The sequence below is a fragment of the Talpa occidentalis genome, unplaced genomic scaffold, assembly GCF_014898055.3.
Source record: "Talpa occidentalis isolate TD23 unplaced genomic scaffold, MPIMG_talOcc4v2.1 talOcc4.15, whole genome shotgun sequence".
Classification (NCBI taxonomy): Eukaryota; Metazoa; Chordata; class Mammalia; order Eulipotyphla; family Talpidae; genus Talpa; species Talpa occidentalis.
The window spans coordinates 63,877,302-63,890,822 of record NW_023601543.1 but is presented as its reverse complement, the minus strand read 5'-3'; the positions used below and the strand labels follow the sequence as shown (position 1 = coordinate 63,890,822).

The window sequence follows — 13,521 nt, the reverse complement described above, 5'->3', positions numbered from 1 at the left end:
GCTGGCTAGGTGCACAGCACTCTTCTAAGTGCTTTACAGAAATGAACTAGTAATCCTTACAACTGCCAGTATAAGGTAGGTAGAATTATTATCTTCATCGTATACATGAGGAAATTGAGACCAGTGGCAGAACATTTCCAAGGTCATTCAGAAAATAGTAGAGCTAGGATTTGAACTCAGGCAGTCCTATCTCCAGAGTCCATGTCCTTAGCCATTCTGTTTCACTATCTCATAACATGTCTAAAACTGAAATTTTTAAATGAATTAATCTACAAATATTTGAGCATATTTACTAAACATCAAGCCCTGCAGCCAGTGCTGGAGGAAATAGTGGTAAGCAGGACAAACTGTTCGGTATAAAGGGATGAACTCTTCCCTTGGGACCTGCCCTGCCCCATTACCCTGCCCCATTACCTGTCATATATAATATCACAGCCACTGAAGAGCTTCAAGCGGTATGGTGTGTGAGGGGGTGTCATTCTTGATCCTTCTTGATTCCCCACCTCAACTTCTTCCAGTCCATTGGCAAGGCTAACTGATTCTACATCCAATGTTCTGGCCAATAAGCCTACTTTTTCTCCCCATTCCCCATATCCATTTTAGGCCAGGCCACCATCTTCTCTTGCCTGGATTAGCATACAGGGTTATTATTCCAGCTGCTCCCTGCTGCCACTCTTGGGCCCCCAACCCCATCCCCCACCCATCCTCCACAAAACAGTTAGATGGGTCTTCTGACACCAAGTCCTGTGTTGCTACATTAGTTCCCAGTGTAGCACTTGGGACAAAAGGCAAACTCCTTAACAAGGTATCAAGCCCTGCAATGTGTGGCTTGCCATTGCCTACCTCCCACTGTGAGGGCTCCTACACACGCCTGTTTTGAGCTCCCTAATGGACTCTGAATGTTTCTCCCTGGGCTGTCATCTCCCCAACAAGATTCTGCAAGGACAATTTGCATCCATGTCCAGCAATGAACATGTATAAACGAGATATTCTCATAATGTTCGTAGCTAGATCCCATGGTACCTGGCACGTATAGATGCTGAAAACAAACCAACAGAAAAAAAAAATCCACACACTTTGATAAACAATTCATGAATGACTGAATGTTTGACATAATGTTGCTAACAGAACCAATATTCTGTAATGGCTAGAATGGAAACCAAGTTCAATCGTGGGTGTATGCTGAAGAAAAGGGGTAGTGCCTGACCTTGCAGGGCGAGTGGTTCTATTGAGGCAGAAGAAATTGGGAAAGAAGCATGAAGCGGAGGGGCCATTATCCTCTGGGGAGGTCCGAGGGAGGCCCTTGAGAGCATGTATACAGGTCTTTGTCAGAGGAGTCAAGGTTATGAGTGTGCGTGCTAGGGGGAGGCCTCAGATGGCCTATCCTTGCTCAGAATACGAGAGCCTCCTGACAGCACTTTGCCTCTTGCCAACCATTTGGTCCTCCTTACTTGGAGGCAAAAGATCAAAACTGTTTCTTCTCAAGACCCTCTGTCACCAGAAGAGTGGGTTGAAGTCAGAATTGACCTTGGGCACTTGCTATTCTTTCCTTCCCAAGCCATTTGACTTCTCATAGTAACTGTGTCGCTACAGTGTATTTGGTAGCAAAGCAAGTCTTTTTTAACTATGAATAATTCTTACATGATAAAAATAGCTACTGTTTATCAAGGGCCTTTGGCTCTTTTTTAGTTACTTTATTAAATACATTTTCAAGTTACCTCAGGTAAGCCCCAAAATAACCCTATGGGTTAGGTATTACGATTCTCATTTTAGAATTGAGGAAATAGATGCTCTTACAGTTGCTCCCCACTCCACCCTGCCCCCAAATACACCCCTAATCTAACTGACTTTGACGACAGGGATTCTACCTGCCTCAAGCCTGGGCCCTTTTCAGGAGAGTATAGTGTCTGCTCCCATGCACATGCAGTGTTTCCCCCATACCTTCAACTATTTCTGGGGTCAGAGCCTACATAGCTTCTCTAATAATGTCCTCCTGGGGTCGTTCTGGCAACTCGCCAAGTACAGTAAATATCTGAAAAGGAGTTTGTTTCTTCCTGGGATCAGCAGGTCTCAGCTGATCTGTCGTACTCACCAGGGGAACCTAAGAATTTCTCATCTGAATGAAGAGTTGTCTTCCTCCCAGGTAAGCTTTCAGAAACCATGGGGCCAAGGTCAGGGGAAAGACTGCCTTCCCAGAACAAGATTCCCAGCTCTGTGTGGAAGGTCTCTGCACCGCCACCAATGCTTCACTATGGCTCCGGGTTTGGTGACAGTCTAAGCCACCTTGCTCTTTCATACTTCCAGACAATGTTTTCCCCTGTTCTGAACTCAGTAAAGATTACTTTGCTGTTACTGAGGGCAGAGCGAGAGCAGGGAAGAGATGCAATGGGAAGAACTTTCCACGCAGCCCTTCTGACACTGGACAGCTCTTGAGATTTGGGGGCAGGGGAGTCATTAGCTTTTGTTCAGCTCTTAGAAGAACAATAGTTAGGATTTATTAAGAGCTTGCTATCTGCCAGGCACAGTTCTGAACGCTTTATATACATTTATAATCTCATTTCATATAGAAAACTATCCTATAATAAAGGTACTATCATTATCCCCATTGCACATGGAAACTGAGGCTGGGAGGATAATTACCCTGCCTGCCTGCCGGCCTGCCTGCCTGGGCACTCATTGCCCAATTCCTAGAGCCCAAACTTTAATCCACACAGACTTTCAGTCTTTCCAGGCACCTGTGGTCAGCTTCATTACCCTGCCAATTCCACAACTCATCATAATTGGGTGCTTTATTCAGATCTGAAGGAAATGGCCTTTCCTATATCCTGGCATGCAAATGATGTCCCCTGAGGACATGACAGCAGTGAGTTTGTCCCGCAGGTCCCTCTGAGATGCCTCTCCTCTTCTGCAGCCTTCCAAGCTGTTACCCTTTCAGGGCGAGCAGGAGCTCTGGTCTGATCCCCACAACAGAGTGTGGTAATCCCTGCCCTGCTCTCTTCGCCCAGCACGCTGGCCAGTTGGTGGATGCTCTGCCGCTTCAATGCCAGTGGCTGCACCCGGACCTTTCTGACCTGTTTGCTGGCACAGGGAGTGCGGAGGAGGGAAGATCAATCTCCAAGATAATTTAGGTTCTGTCTTTCCTCGAACCAGCCTCTCTCCTCTGCTCTAGGACTGCCGACTATGATTAATGCGCCACCGACTATTTCCTCTTTTCAGCTTCTTCCTTGCTTTGGGGTTTATTTTACAGCCGTTGCCAGAGTTTCTCCTCCGAAGAGAGTAAATACTCAGAGGCTGGAGCACAGCCCTGGTGTTACTCAGAAAGCGTCCCAGGCGGCCGATGGCACCGAGCCGCTCCTGGCGTAGGTGATGTGGCTGTAGGGGGCTCCGTGCTAACCCGCCACTTCCACCAGTGGGAGCCTAGCTTTTAATTCTTCCGAAAATACCAAAAATAAGGCTTGCAGGGAAAGCAATTAATAGCATCTTATGGTCTCTTCCTTATTTATAATTATATATTATTATTTTTCTCCCTACTTTGTTCCTATAATGATTTTCGGCTGCTTGCAAAGATACACAACACCCAGCGAAGATAAATAGAAGTGGAACGGGAGTTATGATGCTCGCAACAGCTCTGCCCCAGTCCACATAATGGAACTGGATTCATAACGCCTTTCGAAAATGAGGTAATTCAGCTCTTTTGGTGGCAACACTAAGCTCTTTGTGAGCCGAGGGGGTGGTGCGCTGTAATGGAAAGAACCTTGGAAGGCGGGAACAAGAGACCTGGTTTCTAAAGCCGGCTCCCTTGGTGTGTGACCTTGGGCAAGTCACTCACCCTCTCTGGAATTTGATCTGAAATTTTTCAATGTCTCTGCCAACGACTGAGGCCCCCTCCTTCCTCCCTCCTTCCCTCCCGTCCTCTCCCGCCATCTAGCAGGCTGAAGCCAGTGCTCCCCAGGTGGCACAGGCCCCCAAGAATGACCACTAGAGAAATGGGTGCCAGAGAAACATGCATGCGTGTGCTCTCTCCCTCCTTGCCCCCCCCCACTGAAAAATCTTCCTGAGGTACTAGAACAACTGAACTTGAATTGTGTTTTCCCCCAAGTCAAGGACCAATCTTTAGCCCAAGAGAGGCTCCCAGAAGAGTCGCAGGGTATCAGGGAGGCTAACCTTTTGGGAGGCAGCGAGTCATTTCCCTCTAGACCTTCTCTCTTCTCCCCTCCCTCAGGAGTGAGCTACTTTCTTTCCTCTTCTAGTAGTGCAGGACCTCTTTGAGCTTGGCCTGTTCTTTTGATTCAGTCTCACCTTCCCAGCAAACCCTATACCCACATCTTCCGTGTTTTCATCCCCTGCAGCACCTGAACACTGCTTACTCTATCATTTCAGTAAAATGCGGATGTTGTCCCTCTTCCAATCCCCAGTCTCCATGGACCCTCCACCCCCACCCCTAGGGCTTCTTCAAGTTTTTCCTGAACATTCCTCAGGACAGAGTGGGCCATGGAAGTTCAGTCCTCATGGCTTGCCTCAAATGGGAGACTGCTGGGAAGACTGTTTTTTTAAAATGCCAGCACACGAAATGACTTGGACACATCCTGCAAAAGAAATGTCACACAGAGGAAGTTGGCCTCACATCCTATGCACAATAGGATGCCATTCACAGCAAGTTTTCGAGTGGGCAAAGCCAAGCTAAGGTGTCAGAAGCCGGCAGAAGGGCTAATGTGGAAGGAGGGGGACCGTACGGGAAATCTGGGAGACTGGGCCTCTGCTGCATCTTGATCCAGATGCTGGTTACACGGGTGTGCTCAGCTTGTGAAAATTCATCAAGCTGTATGCTTAGGATTTATGCACTTTTCTGTCTGTGTGCTGCACCTCAATAAAATGTTAGCGAAATAAAAAATCTAATAAATAAAAAATACATAAACTGGGGAAGGATAAGGCTTAAAACTGTATGCAAGCTCCCTAGGAAGGAGACCTCACTGCAAGAGAGTATGGGCACTCTGGGTGGACTGGGGGCATGAGGGGTGGACAGGGAGGTGGTTCTAGAGACAGCTAGGAAGCTTAGGTTACAATCACGTGAACTGAAGCAAAGCTGGGAGTGCTGTGCCAGGTAGACATGCCATGTTTAGCTAGAGGTTTCTCAGCCACCCTGCCCATGGCCCCAGACCCAGAGGGAAAAGTAGACAGCACTAGCGGTTGGTGAGGTCCCATATCCTGTCTTTCCTCCTGTCTTTCCTGTCCTTTGCAGAAACTTCCTTCCACTCAAACCAAACTGGATTTTTCTCCATCCTCTAAACAGGCACAGCTCTCCCCATTGTTGTCCTTGCATCTTCCCATCCAGGAAACCCCTTCTCCTTTTCTTTCCCTAAACCTGCTTCTTCTCCCTGCTCCCCACCAGCCACTTGGACCAAACAAGCAGTTATGCAAAAAATGCAGTCTAGGAACCTGGGAACCACGTTTGACCTCTCTGACCACGTCACCCTTCCAACCTGACTCATCTGTAATCCGGTTTTGCTCCCTCTGCACAGTTCTGGGAGCCATCCATTTCCCTCTGCGTGCAGCATTTGCCCAGCACGCCTCACCGAAGTTACGGCAATGACCTCCTCACTGGTCTCCTCATCTGCTCTTGACGCTCTGCAACCAGTTCCTGCACAGCAGCCAACAGCAGCCACTATCCACAGAAATACCCACTGCTATAGGGTTCCAGTGCCTCCAGCACTGGGCACACCCTGGGGAACAAAATTGATGCCTGCCTTCGAGGTGCTTATGTTCCAGCAGGAGAGAGAAGGACGGTAACAACAAAGGTAACAGGTCATAAAATTACCTCAGATCATAGACCATGATATGTGCCATGGAAAGAAAAGTAGGAGTAGGTAAGGGGCATCAGAAGGGCAAGGGGTGGAGGGAAGGCTGCAGAATCCAGGGGGTGGTTAGGGGAGGCCTGTTTGTGAAGGTGAGATGTGAGCGAAGACTCAGAGGAGGTGAGGGAGTGAGCCAAGAGAATTCCAAGAGGAGGAACAGTGTTCCAGGCAGAGGCATAGCCAGTGCAAGTGCCCTGTGGCAGGACAGTCCCTGCTGTGTATAAGGAACAACCAGGCTTCTGGTGGCTAGAGTGTGAGGCAAGAAGAGGAGCAATCAGAAAGGTAATGGAGGCGGTTCTTTAGCCAGAGCTACTTTAGCCTTTCGCTACTGAGACAAAGACAAAAACTCAAACAACCTAAGTGGCCCCCCTGCTAGAGGATTGGATTAAGAAGATGCAGTATGTCCACACGATGGAACTCTCTCCAGCCATAAGGAAAGATGAAATGTTACCATTTACAGCAACATGGAAGGAGCTCAAGGGAATTTTTTGTGGTAAAGCAAGTCAAAATGAGAAAGACAAATACTGGATGTTGACATAGCTGATGATTCGACAAAGCAAAATACTTTAAAAAACTAGTGGACACTAATGAAGCAAGTTTTCTGAGATGAGAAGGGTGGGGTGGGGGGAAGGGTCAAAGGGGTATAAAGGGTGGTGGGAGGAAAAACAATTAAAAAATAAATAAAAATACAGATGAAAACCCTCAGTCAGCCCACCAGGCCCTGCCCTTCAGATCTTTGCTCTTAGCTTCTATTTCCAGCCCTTCCTATATTGGGGCCTTCCCAGGACCTGCCCTGGATCCATCTTCCCTCTGCTTTGTCTAGCCATTCAGTGATCTATCGAAATAGCACTTCCTCCAAGATACCTTTTCTTTTCTTTTCTTTTTTAAAAGATTTATTTATTCATGCATACAAGAACTGGGGTACAGGCCAGAGCTGTGGGGGAGGGGGAGAGAGGATTCACCAGACACAGAGCGGGGAACAGAACAGGCAGAATGACCGAAACACACTGCTGAGGGGAGCAGCGGGTGAGACAGGAGAGGTCTGCTGCGCCACGTGGGCAGCCCCCTGGCCAGGGACCGAACCCGCGCTGCAGCAGCTGTGGACAGCCCCATAGGCTGCATCCCCTTCCCCTGTGCCACCAGGGAGGCCCCAAGATACCTTTTCTGAAGCAGGCTAGTCCCCCCAGCTTCACCTCTGAAACCACCCTGCCCTTCCCGAATAGCACAGGCCTCCCCGGTTCACAGCAATCTATCATTAAGTCTATAATTAGTTCATTTGGTTCATCACATCTCTGACAGGTGTTTACTCTGTGCCAAGCACTGGCCTGGGTGCCAGGGCACCATGGAGAACAGGACGGACAAGGTCCCTATCCTATGGGAGTCATAAACAGAAAGCAAATAAAGAAGATAACTTCAGATGATGATATGCTGATGATATGCCATTCCGAAGACGAAACAGGGCAGTGTGGCTGCAAGTGGTGAGAGGGTGGGGCACCTTCAGCCTGGATGGCCAGGGAGGCCACATTTCAGGAAATGACTTTTGAGCTGAGAAGGAGTCAGTTCTATGTCTGGGAGAAAGAGCGCAGCCAAAGAGCAAGTGCATAGCCCCTGAAGTAGGACTGACCTTGAACTATTTGAACTGAACCTTGAACCAGAAAGGCAGACTGTATGGCGGGAGCCAAGCGGGCTGCTTCTCCAGCTAGATTGGCAGCCCCAGAAGGCCCAGGACCCCTGTGTTTTCTTTGCAGCTACATCCATTGTGCTTGCTCACTCACAGTTGACACTCCTTGCATTGGTTGAACGAAGGAGTAACTATTTCAGTTTTGTCTCTCCTTCCATACTACATTCTTTTTTTGTTTTTTAAGATTTATTTATGGGGGCCTCCCTAGTGGTGCAAGGGGTTAAGTCTCAGCACTGTGAAGCTAGCTACAGTCACTGAAGCATGGGTTCGATCCCCAGCCAGGGAGGTGACCCACATGGCGCGGCAGACCTCTCCTGTCTCGCCTGTTGCTCCCCTCAGCAGTAGATCCCCTCCTTTCAGTAGATCCACCTGTTCTACTCCCCACTCTGTCTCTGGTGAATCCTCTCACCACCACCCCCAACCTCTGGCCTGTACCCCTGTTCTTGTATGCATACATAAATACATACATTTTAAAAAGATTTATTTACTTATATGTAAGAGAACTGGGGTACAGGCCAGAGGTGCGGGGGTGGGTAGGTGAGAAGATTCACCAGAGACAGAGTGGGGAGCAGAAAAGGCAGATCTACCTAGATACACTGCTGAGGGGAGCAGCGGGCGAGACAGGAGAGGTCGCCATGTAGGCCACTTCCCTGGCCGGGGATCGAACTCTGATTGGAGTGGCTGCTGATAGCTTGATAGTGCTGTATCTTTAACCCCTGAGCCACCAGAGAGGCCCCCATCCTACTTTCTCTGTGAATTTGATAGAGAATACATCTCCATAAAAGGGGGAGGGGCATCGGTGCCATGAACAGGTGCCATTTTCCCCACCCCCACTTAGATACACTTGTCTTGGATCGCGGGTCGCAGTATGCCATGAACTGGACTTCCTGATTGGGGGAGCTACTGGGAACTAGGGGCGGAGCTGAGCAGCCAGGTGAAGCTATATAACACGGAAGGTGGGTGGTTTGGGGCTCTTGCTTCTCTGGCTTTGACTTGCACACTGGTACTGCTAGATAGGAAACTTGGAGGAGACATGTAGAGACATTTGAGACAAGTGGGTAAGAGACAAGTAGGCAGAGACAGTGGTGGCCATTATCTTGATCTTACATTGTCTTTTGCTTCTTTGTTCCAGACCTGCCTCACCCCTTTATTGCTGCTCCCTTCCAGAAGGTGCCTTGTACTTGCGGCAAGCTTTCAAGCCTCAGAGGTCCCACTTTGGGCCAACTGTTTGGCTGGGTATTTGCCCACAGGGGATGGGTACTTTGGGGAGTTTTACTGGGAAACTATCATTAGGGATATCTTCTTTCTCTTGTACAATAATTTTATTAAAGATCTTTCACAGTAAGAGTCTGTTTCCTTTGCTTTTGTGCACATGGATGGCTGGATCCCTTTAGCGTATACACCCCTCAACAGTTTGGAGTTCCTGGGTGCCCCTTGGTCATAGGCTAACAAATTTTTTCCCAGCCCTCTCCAGAACTGCAAGAACACTTCCTTCCCCGCAGGACCTTCACTTGAGATCCTTGGGTGGTCTGCTTGAGACCAGGCATGCCCTTGAAATGGCGTGAAAATGATGGTGGCGGTACATGTGCCCATTTTTCTGGGAGTGCACACATCAAAGTCCCAGGGGGTCTGAGACCTGATCCTCAAAAAAAAACAAAAAACAAAAAACAAAAAAAACACGAATGAAACAATGATCCAAAGCCCTCACTTTGCATTTGCAGAAACTGAAGGCAAGAGCAGGGATACGTCCTGGGCTCCTGGCGGGTGGCCAGCTACCAGGCCACGAGCTCTGCCAGAAGCTAGGGTGCGCTCCCTCTTGGCACTTGCAGCCTCAGTCTCTGGTCCCCTCTGTCTGCTTTTATCTGTTACACACAGTAAGTCCCTTGTGGCAGGTCGATGTCCTCCCTCCTCTGATTATATATTCCTTGAGGGCAGCATGGGTTTGGCTGTTTTATTTTTTCGAATGTTCCTTTACCTTATTCTTACTTCTGAGCCGACATACTTCCAGTTGTGGGACTCCCTAAGCACCAGCTGCCCAGTCAGCGCCTTCCTCCCATGCCCAAAGGACCACGGAAGCCACCACGCGGGGCGTTCACTGGCTGGTGGTCAGGCCTGTGGCTGGATATTCTTAGCCACCTTTAGCCGCCCGTCCGGAGAATTTCAACTCCCCTGTCACCGGGGCTTAGAGGCCTCACCACCAGGGCAGAGAAGGTGTCTATTTCCAAGCAGGCATCTCAGAGTACAGGGCGAAGCAGAGCAGGCTTGTTAAAAAGGCCCATGGCCCAACGTCACCCTTAGCTTGCTGCTGCCCACTGCTGCCCCAGGCCTGCCTGCCCAGCCAGACTGTGTGGAAAACACGTTCTGGTTTCAGCAGAACTGCTGGGCGTGGCAGGAGCTGTGGGCCACAGGACGGCGGTGGTTAGCACGGCTGACCTCGTTCCCGGGTTCTGGGGTAACTCTGAGGCCTGGGAGTCTCAGAAACTTGCTGACCTTCCTTTATAGAGCTTTCAAGACATCCACTGAGGGCCAAGCAGCAACTTAAAAACAAAAAAAGAAAGGGCCATGGAGATCAAAAATCCCTATTTTGGCTGTTTCCTGATATCCCTTGCTTCATTCATCTGGATGAACCAGCTTCTACCATGTCCAAGGAGGTATCACGTCTGGGCTGCCAGCAGGCTGTGTGTGCAGAGGCAGGGGTGGAGGCAGGAAATGAGAAAGGCTCTCGAGGACCCTCTCTTCCAGAACCACCATTCCACTAAGCCATAGCAGGCAAAAGTCAGGTTCAATGTGAAAAACCCGGAGTCTCCAAGGGCTCTGTGTGGTGAGGAATGGATTCGGAGGAAGGGGCAGGGGCCTGGGAGGGGGGCGCTAGGCACCAGAGAAGCTTTGAGAGAAGAAAACTTCAGCATCCCCACTGGGAATTGTGACTGGGATTTGAGGACCCCAGGGGAATTGTTGAGCTAGGGATTTAAGGGCACCTCAAGAATTCTGAAATCAATTCTGTTCTACAAGTGCTTATTCAACAGCCCCTATGTATAAATCAGGTGCTGTGGGAGCAAGCAGATGCACTCTTGAGGGAGACTGCCCTGGAAAAAGTCACTTCAGGCACCTTGGGGGACAGGGCAGGCCAGACGGAGGATGGAGGGGGTTTGTGGGTGGGGGGAAGGTGAGGAAGGCAGTTGGGGCTAGCCTGGCTTGTCCTATTCTGGGAGGCTGCCTGTACAGGCCAATAGAGCAACTGGGGAGATGGGTAGCCGGGTCAGGCGAGGTTTCTGCAGCCCCCCGTGCATCGGATAGTGAAAGGCAGCTGCCCAGGGGGAGGATGTGTGTTTGCTAGAGATATTGAATATGGAAGGTTCAGGGTCTATAGTTGGAGTTTATTCTCACCAGTGGGCAGGTCATAAAAGAGCAGGAGTAGTATTCCTAGCAGTTGGCTTGTCTGAGTGTGGTCAGGCACATGTATTCTCCCGTACATTTAATCTGCAGTGGATTGAACATGGCCATGACTTCGTTGCATCTCTTCCCACCAACAAGGTGTGTTGTGTGGTTTTTTTTTAAGATTTATTTATTTATGCATACAAGAACTGGGGTACAGGCCAGAGGTGTGGAGGGTGAGAAGATTCACCAGAGACAGAGTGGGGAACAGAACAGGCAGAGACTGACTGAAATACACTGCTGAGGGGAGCAGCAGGCGAGCCAGGAGAGGTCCGCTGCACCATGTGGGTCACCTCCCTGGCTGAGGATCAAACTTGCACTGCAGTGGTTGCTGATAGCTTCATAGGTTGTGTCCCAACCCCTTGCACCACCAGGGAGGCCCCAAGAAGGTGTGTTCTGAACTGAAATATGTTCCCCCAAATCCATGCAGGCAAGTTCTCACCTCTAGGACCACAGAATGTGACTGTGTTTGGAGATAGTGTCTTTAAAGAAGTGATTAAGTTAAAATGAGGTCACCAAAGTGGGCCCTAATCCAACCTGACTGGAGTGCTCATATGAGGAGATATTGATACAGAGACACAGAGAGAAGACCAGTCTGCATAGACACGGGGGGGTGGTGGCCATCTGCAGGCCAGAAAGGACTCAGAAGAAACCGACCACACCTTGGTCTCAGACTCCCAGCCTCCAGAATCACGGGACAGTACATTTCTGTTGCTTGAGCTGCCCAGTCTGCAGCACTTTGTTAGAGCAGCCTGAAAAAAACAGACAGGCGGAGTCCATGTGCCCTCCCTTAGAATCTGAGCTGCCATGGTGACTTGCTCTGACCAAGAGAATGTAGCCAAAGCGATACTGTGTGACTCTTGAGGTAAGGCCTTGAGAAGTTTTACAGTCCCCTGCTTCGCCCTATTGTGCAGTTCTAAAATTGCCAAGTGTGGAAGCTATTCTTGTGTACTAGAGGATAAAAGGTGACAGGGAGAGGAGCCGAGGCTCACCTCTACCAAGAGCTTGCACCACCTGCCAGGTTGTATGTGACGCCATCTTGGGCCTCCTGTGGGCCTGCCTGACCACAGCTGCACAAGACGGCTGGGGTACAACCGGCAGAGGAACTGCCCAACCAACCCACCAACAGTGAGGAAGAAAAAGTTGTGATTTTCAGCCACCACATTCTAGGGTGGCTTGTTACACAGCAATAACAAACTCATACATCTTGTTGAAATATCCGCTGTAGAAAGGTTTCCATCTAAAAGCTTTAGAAGAAAATATATTTTCGTGGGTATTGGACAAAGCCCTCAAAGGAAAGGGAAAACCTTTATCCAGATCTATTGCTCCAGCACTGTGTCTATTCCTGCTGTTTCCAATTCTGGGGCACAGCATGGAGCAACTCTCAGGAGGAAAAGGGGGAAGGGACAGCTCGCCCTGAATCAAGGCCCAGAGAACTGCCTTCACTTCACCTGCCCTCTAACAAGCAGCCACGGATGCCAGTCAGATCTCTGGATGTCAATTCATCAAACACCTTCTGGGCACACAGACAGTTCCTGATGGAAAAAGGCACAGTTTATTAAGTAACTTCTAAGTGCTAGGAGCATTTTTTTTTTAAAGATTTATTTTTGATTTATTTTTTGAAGATTTATTTATGCATACAAGAGCTGGGGTACAGACCAGAGATACAGGGGGTGACAGGATTCACCAGAGACAGAGTGGGGAACAGAACAGGCAGAGTGACTGAAATACACTGCTGAGGGGAGCAGCGGGCGAGACAGGAGAGGTCTGCTGTGCCATGTGGGTTTCTCCCTGGCTGGCCGGGGATCGAACTGGTGCTGCAGAGGCTGCGGATTGCTTCATAGTGCGGTGCTTAACCCCTTGCGCCACCAGGGAGGCCCATGCTAGGAGCATTTTTAATGAATTTCCTTTTTAAACCTCATGGAAGTATGTTGGAAACAAATTAGTCCCAAAGTTACCCTCTTTATAGATGAAGAAACCAAGACTCAGAGAGGTTAAGGAGCGCTCCTAAAGTCACAAAACTAGTGGGTCTGCACTGCTGAACTGATGATCTTTTGTCACCCAAGATTTGCCACTTAAGGAGGGTGACAAGGGAGATTGGGGAGTTTTGCTCCAGTGAAGAGAAATAGGAAGAGCTGGTCCTACAAGGGGAGGGGCGTGGGGGTCAGGACTCTGTGGCAGGGCTGGGGCCAGGTGAGGAATGTGAGAAGACTGAACCATGGGTGGAGCTGCCAGGAAATGCCTCAGGGAGAAGGTGAACCTGTCAGAACTGGGAGGAGCTCTGAGGCCCTGGTCCCTGGTTGGGGTGGGGGTGGGGGAAGCTTACCTTGGGGCTGGAATGGGACTCTGTCTCCCCCCACCCACCCCACAGAAGTCATCCCTGGAGCACACTGCCCCTCCACCTCCGTCCCCTCCCCATACCTCCTTCCAGGCTTTCCTTATGGATAATTCTAGCAACTCCCCAGTGCCCCTCTCCCCTTCTTTCTCTATTGCTTCTGCGAATCCATAACCTGTGATGACCAGCCTAATTAAGGGCTGACCCTGCAGGGCTAT

At 49.6% G+C, this 13,521-nt stretch overlaps 1 protein-coding gene and 1 long non-coding RNA gene across 6 annotated transcripts in view; one reads left to right on the top strand and one right to left on the bottom strand.

Moving 5' to 3' along the window:
- The window catches only part of BCOR (BCL6 corepressor), a 118,045-nt gene that overhangs the window by 59,819 nt on the left and 44,705 nt on the right, over positions 1-13,521 (bottom strand). The window lies entirely within an intron of this gene.
- Positions 56-7,680, top strand: LOC119246225 (uncharacterized). Its single transcript, XR_005125475.2, has 5 exons — positions 56-75; positions 2,065-2,143; positions 3,567-3,680; positions 5,520-5,795; positions 7,152-7,680. It is a non-coding gene; the product is annotated as an uncharacterized LOC119246225 (long non-coding RNA).